Raw genomic sequence first — 19,752 nt, 5'->3', positions numbered from 1 at the left:
ATGACAATGCATTTTTCTGGGAATTATCAGTATGTCTGGAAGATGGTAGGCACTCATTAAATTTTGGTAGGTTTCCATCTTCCTGAGGCAAGCAGTTGGTCCAGAGAGGTTGGGACAAAACAAAACAAAACAAAACATGTACAATCTGCAGTTCTGGAACAAGACATAGTTTGCTGAGTTATGTTTTGCCATGCTTCTTGCTTTCCTCCAGAATGAATTCTGAGGTTTGTAGAAGCTCACATGAGCTTGTCAGAGGCCTAGTTCACAACCTTAATCTCCTCCCATTTGTTTTTAATGTGAGGAACTCATTTTAGACATCTGTTCTAAGAAAAACAATTAGAGAGAAATTATGATGCAGTAGAGTTATCCTGAATGTTATTTGTAGCTTGACTGGGTCCTGTACTTTTAAGTCTTTAGTAGCTTAATAGTCTCATTTCAAGGTAAACGCTGTGAGACAAGTGTGGCTTCAAATTTCTTGTCATTAGTTGACTGAGTCACCTTGCTCTGATTCACCACTGCAGACAACCAAATCAGGAATAAGAATTTAATGAGTGGATGCAAGGGGTAACATCTGCTTTGCTAGCATTCTACTTACTGAATATACAGTTTGTAGAGTTCAGGTACTGCAATTAAAAGAAAAAAAAACAGGAAAAACCTGGGCATCTAAAAATTTCCTTTTGAGAAAGTTTTGATACATTACAATTCTGTTTTGACTTGGCTGGGATTTTCCTTGCTTTAAAAAGTTGGTTTAATCTTCCCTGGAGTGTGAAGCGCTAACTCAATGTTTTCCTAATTATGCAGAAAGAGCACCAGATGGTTTCTGAGGGTGACACTGTACGGGTGGGGGCACTGGTGGCTGATGCTCTGGTAAGCTTCGCAGTCCACAATCATCACCCAAAGCAGTGTGGGCTTTTGTGCCAGAGAACAGACGATAACATTTCTAGGTAAAAAAACAATGCCATTAGTTTTTAGGAAAGCATTTAGGTTGCTTGTGGAGTGCCATACAGTAGGAAGGTATTATTCCAAATGAAGTTCTTCTTATATTATAATTATTAAAGAAATATATATATATATTTTCTGGAAACTTAATTTTTTTCTTACTGTTTTTTCCCTTTGCCTAGACAATCATCCCAAATTGTTATCCAACAGGATCATAATCTTAACTGAAACAAAGTGTTTTTCTGGGTTTTGTTATATTGGCCTTCAGTTAGCCTGCAAGAAGGATTGGTTACTGTCCCCTCACCCTTGATTAATTTATCTACACTGAGAAATGGAGGATTAAATTTAATTGCTATATCAGACATGTCTCTGTAATGGACCTTAAATCTAAGGCAATGGTGGTACTAGTCTCCAAGATGTAGATACTTACAACAATTGTGGCAACATATAATTTCAGATAACCTGCCCTACAAGCGTATCTTATTGGAAGCATGAGTTAGGTGTTAATAATCATAATTTACCATAAAAAAGATGGGTTCTTATCAAAATAGCCTTTAACTAGTAAATTATGTAAAAATATTTATTTTCTCTAAGTTAAACAAATTGTCCTTTGCTTTTTAAAAATTTTAATTGTTGTTCAAGTATAGTTTTCCATCTGTCCTTTGCTTTTTAAGATGTAGTATAAAAACTGATTGAAGGTTCTGTACCAAGGTACTATTTAAGTTTGTAAAATGAAAGAGAAAATACAAGTTTTACCTTTAGGAGATTTATAATCTGAAGAAAGCATGCTAAAACAATTTAAGGGTTGCATTGTTCATGTAGGCCAGGATCAGATGCTTAATTAATACATGTTGAAGAAAAAAAATTCAGTCGTACATAGGACTAAGATAAATAAAGCTATTGACTTCGACTAGTGAAGAATAATAGATTTTTATTGATTTGAAGAAACAAGTAAATAAGTACCTATAGGTTTAAATGCAGATTGAAGAATATTATAGTCTTTAAATTCTGAACGAAGTGTTAGAACCATGCTTCAATTTACTAATAGCTTCTAAATTTTAAGAGTGGCAGCACTTTCCTTTCATATGTCATTCATTCCTATTTGTTCTGATGTGACATGACATTGTTACTAATCTTTTATACTCTCTATGATTGTACACAAAATAAGGTTGTAGATACTTGAATTAGCTTAAAAGACAGGTATGAGCCCTGGCTGGTGTAGCTCAGTAGATAGAGCACGGGCTGCGAACCAAAGTGTCACAGGTTCGATTTCCAGCCAGGGTACATGCCTGGGTTGCAGGCCATAACCCCACAGCAGCAGCACATTGATGTTTCTCTCTCTCTCTCTCTATCTCCCTCCCTTCCCTCTCTAAAAATAAATAAATAAAATCTTTAAAAAAAATAGACAGGTATGAGATGCTTAAAGTTTTTTATTGAATTTATTAGGGCGACATTGGTTAATAAAATTATATAGGTTTCAAGTGAATAATTCTGTAGTGTATCATCTGTTTATTGTATTGTGTTCATCACCCCAAGTCAAGTTTCCTTCCATCACTATTTATTCCCCCTTTGCCCTTTTATACTTCCTTCCACCCCCCCCCCCCACCCTTTGCCTCTGGTAATCACCATACTATTGTTTGTGTCAATGAGTTTTTTTCTTAACTCCTTCACCTTTTTTACCCAAGCTCCCTAATCCCCTCCTCTTGGAGAGCTCTCAGTCTGTTCTCTATGAGTCTATTTGTGTTTTTTGTTCACTAGATTCCATATGTAACTGAAATCATAAGGTATTTGTCTTTCCCTGACTAGATAATTTCACTCTGCATAATGCTTTCTAGGTTTGTTCATGCTATTGCAAAAGGTAAGATTTCCTTCCTTTTTATGGCTGAGTACTATTCCATTGTGTAAATGCACCACAGCTTTTTTTTATCCACTCATCTACTGATGGGCACTTGGGCTGCTTCCAAATCTTGGTGATTATAAATAATGCTGCAATGAGCATAAGGGTTCTTATATTCTTTCATATTAGTGTTTTAGGTTTTTTTGGATATATTCTCAGGAGTAGAATCACTATATCATGAGTCAGTTTCATTTTTAATGTTTTTATTTTTACATTCTTATTTAATTTTATTTTAAATATTTCTATTGCAGTTTTTTCCATTGCCATTTATCATCCCTATGCCTTACTCCGCCACCTCCACCCACCCTCCTCCACCCTGAAATTTAAGGGTGTCCACTCCATGAGTTCTTTTTCTTTTTCACTCCATCCCACCCCTGCTCCACTTTCCCTCACCCCAGAGCAGTTAGTCTGCTCTTTATCTATGAATCTGTCTCTATTCTGTTTGTTAATTCAATTTGTTCATTAGATTCCATGTGTGAATGAAATCATATGGTACTTATTTTTCTATGACTGGCTTATTTCGCTTAGCATAATGTTTTCCAGGTCATCCATGCTGTTGTAAAGGATATAATTTTCTTCTTTTTATGGCTGAGTAGTAGTCCATTATGTAAATGTACTGCTACTTTTTTAATCCACTCATTTACTGATAGTCTCTTGGGGGGCTTTCAAGTCTTGGCAATTGTAAATACCATTGCAATGGAGATAGGGGTGCATATATTCTTTTGAAATAGTCTTTAGTTTTTTTTTGGATAAATTCCCAAAAGTGGAATCACTGGGTAAAAAGGCAGTTCCATTTTTGATTTTTTTGAGCAAATTCTGTACTATTTTCCACAGTGGCTGCACCAAACTGCATTCCTACCAACAATGCATGAGGGTTCCCTTTTCTCCACATCCTCACGAACACTGTTGATTTATTGATGATAGCCATTCTGACAGGTGTGAGGTGATATTTCACTGAGATTTTAATTTGCATTTCTTTGATGGTTAGTGACATTTAAATTCTTTTCATACGTCTACTGCCATCTGTATGTCCTCTTTGGAGAAGTGTCTATTCAGGTGATATGTGTAAGATTAACTGAAATGAAAGAGACATCATAAAAGTCACAATAAAGTTAGGTTCAATAGTTTTAAAATGAAATGTCCTGTTAAAATGATCTAGGATATTGCCATGTTCATTGAGTTGTGTAACAGAGAAAGGAATCAACTTGAAGTGAATGATCTGTTTGATTCAACCCATTTTACTTTTGTACAAATGGTTAAATATTTACTGCATTCCAAAAGAATATGTATGCCAGAAAGTGGGCAGAGCCAGCTGGAAGAAAGATTTGTTTATTGCTTAAGTATGCCTAGTTAAAATAAAAGAAAAAAACATCTTAAAAATTACAAAAAGAGGGAGTATATATTTAGTGGACCTGCCTGGGCATAGTCATGACTTGTTCTGTCATTTATATGATTTTGTTCTATAGTGTTTACTCTGGTATTCATTAGCACAGGGCTAAAATACCTTTCATCTTTGTTATATCTAACCATGTTTTGTAGTGTATTTGAGAAATAGTGTGTCATCTTAAAGGTGTTTCCTTTATGCTGAAACCAGCATACAGGATGATAAATCCCAAAGCTTCATTCTTAGATTTAGTCAGTTCTACTTATTCCAGGGAATATAAATGATGTTTTATAAAATAAAGATGTTTTATAATATAAAAATATACTAACTGTGCATAGGATTGCATACTTTAAAAAGGGACTGTGAGGACTTTTGTGAAACTCAATTCTAAAATAATTTATTTGAATGGGTCATATGTATATATGATAAAAATGTATAACAGTACAGATGATGTAGAGTTAAATGTAGTTATCCTGTTTATTTCCTGAAGGTCCCTCAGTTTCTCAGATCCCTCCCCAAAAGCCATGTCTATAACCAGTTTCTTATGTATCCATCTAGAGAAGCAATTTTCAACAGGTGTGCTGCAAGAATTTTTAAAACATGTAGTACTTGACTATTTAGTTAGGGGCACTGGCCTTTTACCTTAGGATGTCGAATAAAAATGAAAACATCCAGAAGAAAATAGCTGTCTGGTGTGAATGTCCTGTCTTGAACCATAAATATAGAGGTCATAATAATGGAGTTGCATCTTATTGGTCATACTGCATAATAAGGTTGTGTCTGATTGGTTAATTGTTGGTACCAGAAATCCTTATATACAAGTATAGGCTTGATTTTTTATAAAGTCACTTTGGAGTAAAAAAGGTAGGTTATTATTAGTAGTAGTAGTAAATCAATAAAAATTTTACCTATTTTTTTCAGATTGACAAAATATATATATTTTTTGCTGTGCTGTAGACTTTTAGTCATGAATGTGTGCCATGAGATGAAAAAGATTGAAAATCACTGATCTAAAGATATACTATAAAATGTTTCTTAAATGATATTCTTAACACAAATAGTATTGTGTTATACATGTTTACCTGTATCTTGCTTTCTTTTCATATATATATAAGCGCATATATGTGTGTGTATATATATATATGATATACCTATCAGAACATATAGAGCTTTCTCGTTCCTTTTAAATGGCTATACAATATTCCATTGTTTGAGTATTGTATAATTTATTTAGTCCCTTCTCATTAATGGACATTTTGTTTATTTCTAATATTTTGGTATTATAAGCAACATTGCATTGAATATGCTTCTAGAGTCTTGTTTGTATTGATATACAAATATGAGGTCTGTCCAGAAGGTATCCAGCCATGTACTATGAAAAATAGAAACATTTATTGAAGAAGGTATAAGGTACAAGAAACATTGTACATAGGACAAGGATGCCTCAGTCCCCTTCAAAGTAGGCACCTTGGGACCTCACACAGTTCTCCCAATTGTCATCAGCTGCCCCATCATATTTTCCTGAATCTCATCTAGGGTCTGAAATCTCTTCCCTTTGAAAAGTGATTTTAGTTTTGCAAAAAGCCAGAATCTGGGCTGTAGGGGGCTGAGTCATTTGGATGATTTGATGTTTCACTAAAAAACTCTGTAGGAGACGTGATGCATGAATGGATGGATATGTTGTGATAAAGCTGCCAATCACTAGTTACTCCTAGCTGCAGCCTTCTGAATCATCTGAATAGTTTCCATGGAGGAATGTTCAAGCTTAATGCAAAATCTGATATAGATTTGTTGCTCTACTTGCTCAGTCATTTTTTTAAAATTAGCTTTTATTGATTATGCTATTATAGTTGTCCTGATTTCTTCCCCTTTGCTCCCCTTCACCGAGCACCCCCTACTCCCTTAGGTAATCCCCCCACTTATTCACGTCCACAGGTCCTGTGTGGAAGTTCTTTGGTTACTCCCTTTCCTATACTGTACTTTACGTCCCCATGGCTTTTCTGTAACTGCCTGTTTGTACTTCTTAATTCCCTCACCTCTCACCCATTCTCTTACACCCCTCTCCCACCTTTTTATCTTTAACCTTTGGCATTTAAATTATGATGTGTCTTGGGGTGGGCTCTTTGTGTCCATTTTGTTTGGGACTCTCTTTGCTTCCTGGACTTGCATATTTTCTTCACCAAATTAGGGAAGTTTTCTTTCATTATTTTTTCAAATAGACTTCTAATTTCTTGCTTGTTCTCTTCTCTTTCTGGCACCCCTATGATGCAAATGTTGAATTGCTTCAAGTTATCTCACAGGCTGCTTATGTTGTCCTTGTTTATTTGGATTCTCTTTTTGTTTCTGACTGGGTCCTTTTTATGCTGTTAAGGTCCTTACTAAGTTCTTTAAACATCCTTATTATCAGTGTTTTGAACTTTGCATCTGATAGATAGCTTATTTCCATTTTGTTTATATTTTTTTTCCTGGAGTTTTGATTTGTCCTTTCATTTGGACCATGTTTCTTTCTCTCCTTGTTTTGGCAACCTCCCTGTGTTTGTTTCAATGTATTAGGTACAGTTGTTTTGGCTCTGTGTCTTGGTAGTATAGCCTAATGTAGGTAGGTGTCCTGTAAGGTGACACAGACTCCCCAACACCCAAGCTGGGTACTCAAGGTGCATCCTTCATGTGGGTTGAGTAAACCCTCATCTTGTAGTCGAGCTGTGGTTGCTGATGGCAGATCAATGGGAGGGATTTACCTAGATCAGTCAGCTGCAAGGATTGGCTGTGACCACTTACCACCAACCTCCACCTTTTGTGGAGAATCAGCTGTGTAGGGCAGGGTGGTGGTGTTCTGGTCTTTAGCTGTCCACTGGGTGTGCTGGCCATGGAGTTTCCTGGGTGGTGCAGGCTAGGATCAGCCCCACATGTGTTTTGTCTGAAGCTACCCTGACTGAGTAATAAAGCAATCTGAGATGGCTGCCACTTGTACCAGGCTTGGATATTTCCAGAAGAAGCCAGTCTGTGAATCTAGGCTGCTAGTGCCAGACCTGGGGATCACTGAGGCCAGCTGCTGCTTGTTTGAAAGGATTCAGAAAGTTGTGAAGTATGAGCCAAGACCAGCCATTCATATGGGAAAGCAGCTTGGGTGAGCCCGTAAGTTGGGTGGTGTGGAGTTTTTGGGAATCTCCAAGAGAAATCAAATAGGGTTAACCAGGATGATAGAAACTTAGATATAGCACCAGTCTGCTGGCTCTGCGGTGGGAGGGTCCAGAAAAGTGACAATGGCCTCTGCTCGCTTTGATGCCAGACACCTCAGCCTCCCCCTGCATGCCACTGGTGCCCCTCAAGCTGCCTCCCTGGCACCAGAGCCCAGTGGGAGTGAGTCTGAGTAGATGAGACTGTGTGTGGGTTCTATAAGAGGAACTACTTGGGGCTCTAGAAGTTTCTTCCATTGACTCAATCCCTGCTGATTTTTGTAGCCAAAAGTTGTGGGGACTTATCTTCCTGGCACTGGAAACTGGGGCTTAGAGCCTGGTATGGGCCTGGGACTCCTTGTTCCTGAGATATCCCTCCTGAATTTTTATCCACCACACATGGATGGGGGACCAGCTTGTTTTGCATCTGTGCCCCTCCTCTACCAGTCTGGATGTATGCAGTTTCTTTAATTCCATAGTTGTCAGACTTCCATTCAACTCAATTTCTATAGGTTCTGAGTGATGGTTGTTCCATATTTTAGTTGTAATTTTGTTGTGGTTGTACAAAGAGGTGACCCATGTCTGCCTATGCTGCCATCTTGACTAGAAGTCCTCTGTCATTTTGAATGTGACAACCACACAGTACATATGCTCACTCAATGGCATCTATTGCCCCCACTGACTAGTACAGTGAAGTCATCATTGTTCACATACATGCATTTCAGTCCACTTCCCTTGCCTGCCAGGTTACATCAATGCCACAGAAACCATTCTCATTATATTAACAGTGGTTGGACATTTTCTGGATAGACCTCATATATCTGTAGTAAAATTTCCTTAAAATGGAATTGTGGATTAAAGGTTATATTCAGTTTAATTTCTAAATAGGTATTATCAAATTGCCTTTCACAGCTGCTGTCCTAATTTGTACTTTTTAAAAAACTGTTGTTCAATTACAACTATCCCACATTTTCCGCTGTTGCTTTCCCCTGTCCTGCCAATCTCACCCCTGCTCCAACAGTCAATCCCTACCTTGTTGTCTATGCCCATGAGTCCTTTATCCATGTTCCTTGACTTGCCCCTTCTCCTTGTTTCTTCCATTATCCCCCTCCTCTCTGGTCACTGTTAGTTTGTTCTTTATTTCCAAGTCTCTGGTTCTGTTTTGCTCATTTGTTTGTTTTGTTCATTAGGTTCCACTTATAGGTGAGATCATATGGTATGTGTCTTTCACTGCCTGGCTTATTTTACTTAGTATAATACTCACCTTAGTATAGGTGAGATCATATGGTATTTGTCTTTCACTACCTGGCTTATTTCACTTAGCATAATGCTTTTCAGTTCTATCCATGCTGTTGCAAAGGGTAGGAGCTCCTTTTTTCTTTCTGCTGGATAGAATTCCACTGTGTAAATGTACCATAGTTTTTTTGATCCACTCATTTACTGATGTGCACTTAGGTTATTTCCAGCACTTGGCTATTGTAAATTGTGCTACTATGAACATTGGGGTGCATAGGTTCTTTAGGATTGGTGTTTCAGGGCTCCATGGCCAGCACACCCAGTGGGATTATATTCAGGGTATAATCCCAGCAGTGGAATTGCTGGGTCAAAAGGCAGTTCCATTTTTAGTTTTCTGAGGAAATTCCATACTGTTTTCCACAGTGGCTGCACCAGTCTGCATTCTCCCAACAGTGTTCTAGGGTTCCCTTTTCTCCACAACCTCACCAGCATTTGTTAATGATGGCCATTCTGATAGTTGTGGTATCTCACTGTGGTTTTAATTTGCATCTCTCTGATGGCTAGTGATGCTGAACATTCTTTCATGTGTAATTTGTACTCTTAACAATTATGTCTGAGAATGTCTGTTTCTCCAGATACTGAACTTTGTAAGTGAAAACTATCTCATAGTTTTAGTTTGCATTTTTACCATTTTGTATTAAATTGCTTATCTTATGTTTAAATATCAGGAATTTAATAAAAACATGTTTTTACCTATGTATTATAGAATATGATATCCAATAGAAAGGTGCCCCAAAACAAAGGTGTTTTATCATAAAGTGATTATCTGCATAACCACCACTCAGGTTAAGAAATAGACAATCTGTAGTCCCTGAAGTCCTTCTTGCTCTTCTCTTAACCACTATCCCCCTTGCTTCTGCAAAGGTAAAGTTGTCCCTACTTCTTTTTCATGCTAATCACTTCTTTGCTTTTCATTTTAGTTTCATGTCCAGAGCATATATCCCTAAACACATATTTTTGGTTTGCCTGTTTTCCATACTTTATATAAATGGCATCATTCATTACATACCCTTTTGTGCATTTTGTATTATATTAGTGAGATTGGTCCTTGTTATTTTGTGTAGCAGTAATTTACTCACTTTTATAGTCATATAATTCCATTTTATGACTATATCACAGTTTACACATTCTACTGTTGACAGACATTTCCAGTTTGGGGCTAATATGAATAATGCTGCTATAAGCATTCTGGTACAGTTGGTTGCATCTCTGTAGGGTAAATACTTAAAAGTGGAATTGCTGGATCATTGGAAGTGGTATTTTTATCTGTATTAGATAATGCCACAGTGTTTTACTAGTTTATCCTTCCACCAGCATCGCACAGTCCCTGGGTGTTCCTGTTGTTGTACACCCTCTCCCACTATTGGGATTTTCAGTCTTTGTAGATTTAGCATTCTGGTGGGTGTGATGTAACATCTCATGATTTTAATTTGCATTTCTGTAAATATTAAAGAAGTTAAGCACATTCTTATGTTTATTGGCCATTTGGAAATCCTTTTTTTTTGTAAAGTTCCTTTTTAAAGTTTTAAAAATTTTTGCCTAATTTTCTATTCAATTGATTGTATTTCTTACTGATTTATAGGACTTCTTAATATATTTTGGAAACATTTATATATTGCCTTAATTTGGGTTCAGCAAAAGTAGAGACTGTGACAATGACTAGCATACAGATAGCTTTTTGGGAGTGATCCTAGGAAGTAGAAGAGAGGGACTGATAACAGTGAGGCAGGGAAGAAGGAAAAGCTATTACCAAGGTTACCACTGTAGACATCTCGGGCTTGATTCCTCTAGGACCTCTAAGAAGGGCACAGAATGTCTTCCTGAAGGAAATCTGGAACATTTATTCATTATGTTTGAGAGTTCCCTTTAGGGGCATTTACTCCCTCAACTTCCAAGCTGGTGAGTTTAGGGGCATTTACTCGCTCAACTTCCAAGCTCAGTGAGTACCTGAGTTGGGGTACTTGCCCTAACCAGTTAAGTCTGAGCTCACATGGAACTGTCTTGAAGCTATGGCTAAAATCAGAAGTGTGTCATAGAACTCTTAAGTAGGGGTGGTGTCCTTTCTGCCTTGCAAATATCTTTGAGATGACTTTTTACTCTGTCTTTTGATAAACAGAAATGCTTAATATTTATGTAGTCAAATTTATCTATCTTTTCTATTTTAGCCAATGTTTTCAATGTCTTAAGAAATCTGAACCTGAATTCAAGAGGACATTTTAAAACTTTTTTTGAATAGTGCATTTTATGTTTGAAGGTTATAAAAGGTACAGATAATTTCCCCTGGATAATACATACGATTATGCATGACTTTGAGGTGTTCATGGAACCTTCAAAACCTTCCCATGTAATAATCCCTGGAGGTTAGTTGGTCTCAGGTTAAAAGTCTCTGGTTTTTGTTTTACCATTCAAATTTAGATCTATAGGCCACCTGGAACTGATTTTTTAGTGTGATGTGAGGTGGGGGTCAACTTTTACTGGATATCTAGTTAACCCAAAATCAATTAAAAAAAAATCAACCTCTTCCTTGACCCATTGCATAGTAGTGCCAACTTATAACTGTTGTAAATCAAGTACCTATGTCCACTCTTTTTCTTCTTCTGGCTCTTGATTTTGTTCCTTTAGAGTGTTTTTCTCCTCATTGGACCAATTTCTCTGTTTTAATCACTATTGCTTTATAATGAGTCTTGATATCTGGTAGACCAAGTTTATCCTTTGTGTTCTTCTTTAAGATTTTGTCAAACTCACTTATTAATTATAATTCGTTATCTGTAGATTATTTTGAGTTTTCTATTTATGCAATTATATCATCTGCACATAATGATAATTTATTTTTTTAATCCTTATACCTTATATTTCTTTTTCTTACTTTCTTGTACTGTTTAAGATTTCTAATACAGTGTTGAGAATAAAAGTAGTGGTGGTGGACGTCCTTGTATTCTCTATCTGAAAAAGATGCTTCAATACTTTATCATTGTGTGGTGGTAAGATATTCCTTTCAAGATAATGTTTAATTTGCAGTTGTTGCAGGTGTGCCATTCTAAATATGTTAACTAAGTCAAATTTGCTGATCATATTATTTAAATCTTTTATATATGTCAATTGACTCTTTTACTGTTAACTGTTATCTTTATAGTAATACTGCTTGCTTTTAAGCCATTCTTGTTTGGTATTAGTAGAATTTTATTTTGCTTAGTGTTTGTATGTTATATTCTAAAAATATGTTTACTGTTATTTTTTTGTATCCTTATGGTTTGGAAGTGTCACTTATAAACCACATATAATGAGGATTTAAAAATTGCAGTATTTGTTCACTTACACTTAATCTCTATATATCCTGTGCATTATACTTTCAAGTCTGGAGTGCTCTGTTCTACAATTTCTTTGCTTTTCTTGGTCACTTACCACCATCTACAACATTATATATTACTTAGTTATTTTATTGTTTGCCTTCCCATTAGAATGTAAACTCAATGAACATAGGGATTTTGCCTATTTTACTTATTTATATAGCCACACCACTAAGTGGATAGATATTAAAAAATTTGGCCAAAATAATGAGCTCAATGAGTTGCGTTCCATATGCTCTTTCTGGAGATTTCCAAAGATATTGATTTATAAAGAAGTTCTATAGATACAAAATCTGTTCAGCCAAGAACTGTCTAAACTTTTATGATCATAGAATCTTATTGAGGTGAAACATCTATTAATATTTCAGGAAACAAATCTTCTATAGAATAGGCTCAGAAAACACTGATTTAGAAGATATGATTACTGAAGGAGTATTCCTAGGAGGTCCTAGAGTAGAGCAGGGGTGTCAAACTCATTTGCACCAGGGGCCACATCAGCCTTGCGGTTGCCTTTAAAGGGCTGAATGAAATTTTAGGACTGTATACATTTTATAGCTGATCCTTAACAGTTAAGTGAGAGCTCGGTGCTGCCGCTGGGTAGAAACAACTTTTTGGGCTGGATAAAACAAGGTGGAGGGCCAGATTTGGCCCTCAGGCTCTCTGTTTGCCATCTGTGGAGTAGAGAATCATTTGGAGGATCTCTAGCTGGGAAGTCCACTAAATCAGGATTTAGCAAACCATGTCCAGGTGGCCAAATGTGGCTCACTACCTATTTTTATAAACAAAATCTTACTGGAACACAGACATGCTCATTTACTTATGTATTGTCTATGGCTGCTTTTGCTCTGTGATGGCGGAGTTGAGTAGATGCAACAGAGACCATACTACCCTCAAAGCTTAAATGATTTACTATGGGTCTTTTTACAGAAAAAAAATTATTTACTATCTGATCCCTGGTAATAATTGCCAAAAAATTGTTGAGCACTTACTACTTTGTGGGCTCAACATGTTGCTAGATATTTTACACAAATCATATCATTTAATTATCCTAAAATTTTTTTGAGATAGGTAATTATTTTTTTTACTTGTGAAATTCTTTTATTTTTTAGTTGTTGTGCAATTATAGTTGTCCCCATTTCCCGGCCATTACTCTCCCCTGCCCTATCCACTCTACCTCCCACATTTAATCCTCCCCCCTCCTCCATTGTCTTTGTCCATGGGTTCTTTATACATGTTTCTTGACTTGCCTCTTCCCCTTCTTTGCCCCATCGTCCCTCTCCCCCTCCTCTGGTTACTGTCAGTTTGTTCTTTATTTCCATGTCTCTGGTTGTATTTTGTTTGCTTGTTTGTTTTGTTGGTTAGGTTTTACTTATATGTGAGATCTTATGGTATTTGTCTTTCACTGCATGGCTTACTTCACTTAGCATAATGCTCCCCAGTTCAATCCGTGCTGTTGTGAAGGGTAGGAGCTCCTTCTTCCTTTCTGCAGTGTGGTATTCCATTGTGCATATGGAAACCAAAGAACCAAAGGTAATATAATTATTTTTAATTTACAACTGAAGAAAGTAAGATGTAGAAAAATTGAATAACTGCTCATGGTCACATGTCTAATCATTGACAGAGCCAAGGTTTGAACCTATGTCTGCCTCAGAGCCTTCATTCTTTCTCATTATACTATAGTGTCTTCTGGTTCCTGTTGTTCTAGTACAGTCTGAGGTGATGGAATAAATAGTAAGAAAGGTTAAAAACCTCATACCTTACAAAGTAATTGTTCTCCAGGAGGTGAGTTATACAAGTACAGTTGATTTTCTTTTGTTTTGAGGTTCTGTGTGCTTACAATTACTTGGGCATAACTATAGTAAATATTACATTATTTTAGAAATGTACATGTGCAGAATAAGGTTTAAATAAGTAACTGTCTAGATATAATTTTGTATTTTTAACAAATTCTTAACTATTTTTTAATAGAATTTATTTATTTATTTATTTAAGATTTTATTTATTTATTTTTAGAGAGGGAAGGGAGGGAGAGAGAGAGAGAGAAACATCGATGTGCGATTGCTGGGGGCCGTGGCCTGCAATCCAGGCATGTGCCCTGACTGGAAATCAAACCTGCAATGCTTTGGTTCACAGCCCACGCTCAATCCACTGAGCTATGCCAGCCAGGGCAAATGCTTAACTATTTTAAGTTGATTCTGAAACACACATTGCCATTTGTAATTTAGAAATTATCCTTTTTTTTTTCCATTCTGATTAGCCTTGCATAAAGTCTATCCTAATAGAAAAGAGAGATTAAGTAAATATTTTAAAGGCAAGCATGCCTATGATAGTAACAATTGCTACCATTTATTAAATACCAGGAGACTGTACTAATTGCTTTTCATCTATCAAGTCATGTAACCTTAATAACAAATCTTTGAGGCAGATAGTATTATTATGTGCATGTTATAGATAAGAAATTGAGATTATTGACCAAGGAAAAAGTTAATCTGTCTCATTCTATACCTTCAGAAAAACATTGCTGATTTGAAAAAAGTTAGCTAATTTTATTGCCTAAATTAAACTCATGTTATACAATAGCAAGGACATATACCACACGAGCATTTCCCTGTGCTATTACTTTTACCTAGGATTCTAAATAAAAGTTTAAATTATCACATAATATTATACTTGGTAATAGGCTATATTTTACTTAAACTTTCTCTTATTTTTGGATATAGGATATAGAATTCACATTATTAATTAAGCAGATTTACTTGCTTACTAATTACAGTTCAGAAAATAACTTTAAAAATGGTCAGTATAATGATATTTGCAAGTATGAACTCTGTATAAAAGAGTAGAATTACATACTTTTTTCTGCTTAATTTATTTTTCCAATTAAAAAGGTTCAGCATTATAGAAATTAAGAAAAATACAAAAAGTGGGAAGAAAAGACAGAATTTACCTCTAGTCTCATACCCAGTGGCAAGCCTTTGTTAACAGCTTGTATTTCTAGTCTTTTTTCTTAAGCATTAGCTTTTATTTTTTACAAAGTAGGTAAATACAATTTTTATCCTTTTTGTGCTCCATGTTATGACATGGATATTTTCCCATGCTATTATGCAAGATACTAAGTAAAAATTTTAATAACCATATAATGTTATTCCTAGTGAATAGACTATATTTCATTTAATATTTTCCTCATTTTTAGATATAGGTTGCTTCAAATTATTATTATTGTTGCTATTTTATCTCCTTTTTTTGCACTTTAAATTATAAAAGTAATCATGTTCATGTCCAAAATTTAAATAGGTAAATGTGTAAAGTGAAAATCCTCATCCTACTGTGAAGAATTTTCTGGGTATTCTTCTAGAATTTTTCTTTGTCTATGTAAGCACATTTATATCTATCTTTATTTTACATAGATAGGATCTATTACTTACCTGCCTCTTTGGCTTTACTCTTTTAAATACTTTTGGGATAAATATATTTCTGAAAAAACTATTTTTGTTTTTGATTAGTTCCTTAAGACAAATTCTTAGAAGTGAAGCTGGGTCAAAGTGATAGGTGTTTTTAAGGCTTTTACTAAATTTCCCAAGTTTAAAACACTGCTGTTTTAAGAGGAGCATGTGAATATCACCAAATAACAGGTCACCCCATCATGACTTCTACAGAGTTTGTGGAAATGTGGTGTGCCATTGTCCTAAAGCCTTTTCATAAAGGCCCAATCATTTACGATATAAGTAGATAAATGTATACCTAGCTATATCACATTTATATCCATGTGTGTTATGGATATAACATATTCACATGCATATTTGTGCATTTATAATATATATTCACACACACTGAATTTCTTCAACTAGGGAAGGTTTAGTCATATTTTCTGCTATAGTAGATTTCAACATACCATTTTAGGTTTAGCATTGTTATTCTTACTGATATTAGGATTATCTATTGTTTTCAGTATCATGTTTGAGGTTATAGTTTGGTTTTATAAAAAGCTGTATTTTTAATATTTTTTATTTTTAAAAAATTATTTTATGGTTGTTCAATTATAGTTGTCTGCATTTACCCCCCGCCCTCACTGCCCCCCCACCCCATCCATCCCCACCTCCCTTCCCTGCTTTTATCCCCTCTTGGTTTTACATGTGTCCTTTATAGTTGTTCCTGAAAACCCTTCCCCGCTTCCCCCATTATCTCCTCCCACCTCCCCTCTGGTTATTACCAGTTTGTTCTTAATTTCAATGTCTCTGGTTATATTTTGCTTGCTTGTTTGTTTTGTTGATTAGGTTCCAGTTAAAGGTGAGATCATATGGTATTTGTCCCTCACTGCCAGGCTTATTTCACTTAGCATAATGCTCTCCAGATCCATCCATGCTGTCATGAAGGGTAGGAGCTCCTTCTTTCTTTCTGCTGGATAGAATTCCATTGTGTAAATGTACCACAGTTTTTTGATCCATTCATTTACTGATGGGCACTTAGGTTGCTTCCAGCACTTGGCTATTGTAAATTGTGCTGCTATGAACACTGGGGTACATAGGTTCTTTAGGATTGGTGTTTGAGGGTTCTTAGGGTATAATCCCAGCAGTGGAATTGCTGGGTCAAAAGGCAGTTCCATTTTTAGTTTCCTGAGGAAATTCCATACTGTTTTCCACAGTGGCTGCACCAGTTCGCATTCCCACCAGCAATGCATTAGGGTTCCCTTTTCTCTGCATCCTCTCCAACACATGTTGTTTGTTGATTTGTTTATGATGGCCATTCTCAGTGGTGTGAAGTGGTATCTCATTGTGATTTTAATTGGGATGGGAGTAAAAGACAGAAAACTGTACTTGAACAACAATTAAAATAAAAATATATAATTTGCATCTCTCTGATGGCTAGTGGTTCTGATCTTTTCATACACCTCTGGGCCCTCTGTATGTCCTCCTTGGAGAAGCGTCAGTTCAAGTCTTTTGCCCATGTTTTAATTGGGTTGTTTGTCTTCCTGGAGTAGAGTCGTGTGAGTTCTTTATGTGTTTTGGAGATCAAACCCTTGCCCAAGGTATCATTGGCAAATATGTGTTCCCATATAGTTGGTTCTATTTTTATTTTAATGTTTTTTTAGTCATGAAGAAGCTTTTTAATTTGATGAGATCCCATTTGTTTATTTTTTCCTTTATGTCCTTTGCTCTAGGGAACATACCAGTAAAAATATTGCTGCATGGAATGTCTGAGATTTTCCTGCTGATGTTTTCCTCTAGCACTTTTATGGTGTAATTTATTTACTTAAAAGTTGTGTTTGAATCTAAAATTTTTACCTAAATTTTGATTTATTTTAAAATAAAAAGCTTTTTTCTAATTACACAATAAATGAATGTCAGTGCATGTAAAAATTCAGACAATAGGAAATTGTAGAAAATCATTTCTACAGAAATTTTCTTTTTTTCTGAGTAGAAAAAAAGTTTTACTTATACTCTCAACATTCATTACTTGCCTTTTTCTGCATATTCTTTTTTCTTCTATTTATGATATCAACATTCGTAAATAACATTTTGTCATATATCCTTTTTTATGTTCATATGTATGCATATTCATATAGTAATCTGTGTCTTTATGTTAATGGAAAAAATATATATGCTTTATTACCCTCCCCCACACCCAGTAACTCTAGGCTGCGGATATCATTCTTATTGATAAATGTGGATATATACTATAATTATAATGACTGCAGTGTACAGTAACAATAGGCTGTGGATATCTTTCTTGTTGATAAGTGTGGATATATATCACAATTATAATGACTGCATTGTATTCTGTTTTGTGATTGTACTCTACTCATTCCAATATTGATGAGCCTTTGGATGTTTCCAGCAACTTGACATTATAAACAGTACTTCAGTGAACATTTTTGTGCAATGCTCTTTACATACTTGTTCAATCATTTTTTTAGGATAAAATAGAAGTAGAATTTTTGTATCAAGGGACATGTACATTTGAAATTTGGAGTAATGGGATAGAGCATCTCTAACTTTTTGCTTACACTTTTTCATATTTTTTAATTTTTTCATAAGTGATATAAGGAATGAAGAATTATTAAATTGCTGTCCAAAGCCCTGGCTGGCATAGCTCAGTGGATTGAGCGTGGGCTGTGAACCAAAGTGTTGCAGGTTTGATTCCCAGTCAGGGCACATGCCTGGGTTGCAGGCCACGGCCCCCAGCAACCGCACATTGATGTTTCTCTTCCTCTCACTCTCTCTCTCTCTCTCTCTCTCTCTCTCTCTCTGCCTCCCTTCCCTCTCTAAAAATAAATAAATAAAATCTTTAAAAAAATTGCTGTCCAGAAAGATTGTTCTATATTTCAGTGAATAAGCTCCTGATTTCTCCTGCTCATGAATATTTCAAATTTTTGCTAAAATGTTATCTGGTATTGAATTGTAAATTGTTGCATGAGCATTTTAAAAATTGTGATATTGGCACTGGCCAGGTGGCTCAGTTGGTTGGAGTGCTGCTTTTGTAAAACAAAAGGCTGTGGGTTTGATTCCCAGTCAGAGCACATGCCTGTTGTGGGTTCAATCCCTGATTGGGGTGCATACAGGAGGCAACTGATTGATGTTTCTTTCTCACATTGATGTTTCTTTCTCTCTCTCTCTCTCTCTCTCTCTTCCTCTCTCTCTAAAATCAATACATATACTCTCAGGTGATGATTAAAAAGAATTGTGATATTGAAAATATTTTTAAGCTTATTTGCTTTTTCTGTTTTCTCATTTGTAGATATTTCATTTATTTTTGTGGCCTATTTTTCTATTTTTTTCTTAGTGATTTGTTGGAGCTCTAAAAATCCATCTGAAATTGATTTTAGTGTAAAGTGTGAGGTAGGGATTCAATGTGCTTTTTTTCAAATATCTACCCATTTCTAATATCATTTATTAAACAGTTTATTATTTCTCTATTGACTTGAACTATCACAAATCACACACTAAATTTTTCTGTAAAGTGTCATTTGTTTCTACATTTTGTATTGTTCATTGATCTGCCTATTATTCCTGTGTCATTTACTGTTTTAATTTTATAATATTTATATATTACACATGTTAAACCTAAAGGTTATTAAGATTATTTTATCGTTGGAAAGAAATTTAAAATTAATTTTTGAAATCATCTCAAATTTAAATGATCAATTTAATATGTAAAGTAACATTCTTGACCTTACCATACTTCTCTTTAGGTTTTGTTAGTTTCCATATTGTATATATGAGATATATGGTAAATGCTTTCAGTTTTTTTTAGAAGAAAGTTTCCTCTGACTAGCAAAATTATTCTGGGAAGCTACTCTGAGGTAGAATATGCAAGAAGGAGGCTTTGAATTAGAGGCTGAGGTGTGGACTTGGCTTATTGCCTGTCCCAGAGATTTCTGAAGGTTGAAGGGCAAGAGTAGGATCAGTGTACAGAAATGGTAGGATTTAGAATCTTTTAAAAGGAGCTCTTTTAGCATCAGAACCAATAGGTTTTGAAAAGGCTAAAGTCTGAATTATTAAGGCATGCCACTTAGATGAAAAATGAAATGTGCATTATCTTTGAAACCAAGATTGTGAATTTGAGTGCTACCTTTGTGAATATTTAATCCTATAAGTTTCAGGGTTTTTAAAAATATATAAAATGAGGATAGTAATCCTGACACAGAGTTATTATGAGGATTTAATGAGAAAGTAAGTATCAATTGAATGATTGTAGACCTACAGAATCTACTTA

General features: G+C 35.4%; 1 protein-coding gene across 5 annotated transcripts in view; it reads left to right on the top strand.

The window, feature by feature from the left end:
• Positions 1-19,752, top strand: part of SOX6 (SRY-box transcription factor 6) — a 607,033-nt gene that overhangs the window by 84,381 nt on the left and 502,900 nt on the right. The window lies entirely within an intron of this gene.

Source organism: Phyllostomus hastatus, unplaced genomic scaffold, assembly GCF_019186645.2.
Source record: "Phyllostomus hastatus isolate PE091 unplaced genomic scaffold, TTU_PhHast_1.1 phas_scaffold_585, whole genome shotgun sequence".
Classification (NCBI taxonomy): Eukaryota; Metazoa; Chordata; class Mammalia; order Chiroptera; family Phyllostomidae; genus Phyllostomus; species Phyllostomus hastatus.
Note: the sequence above shows the minus strand (reverse complement) of the source record. Positions and strands in the feature narration are given on the sequence as shown.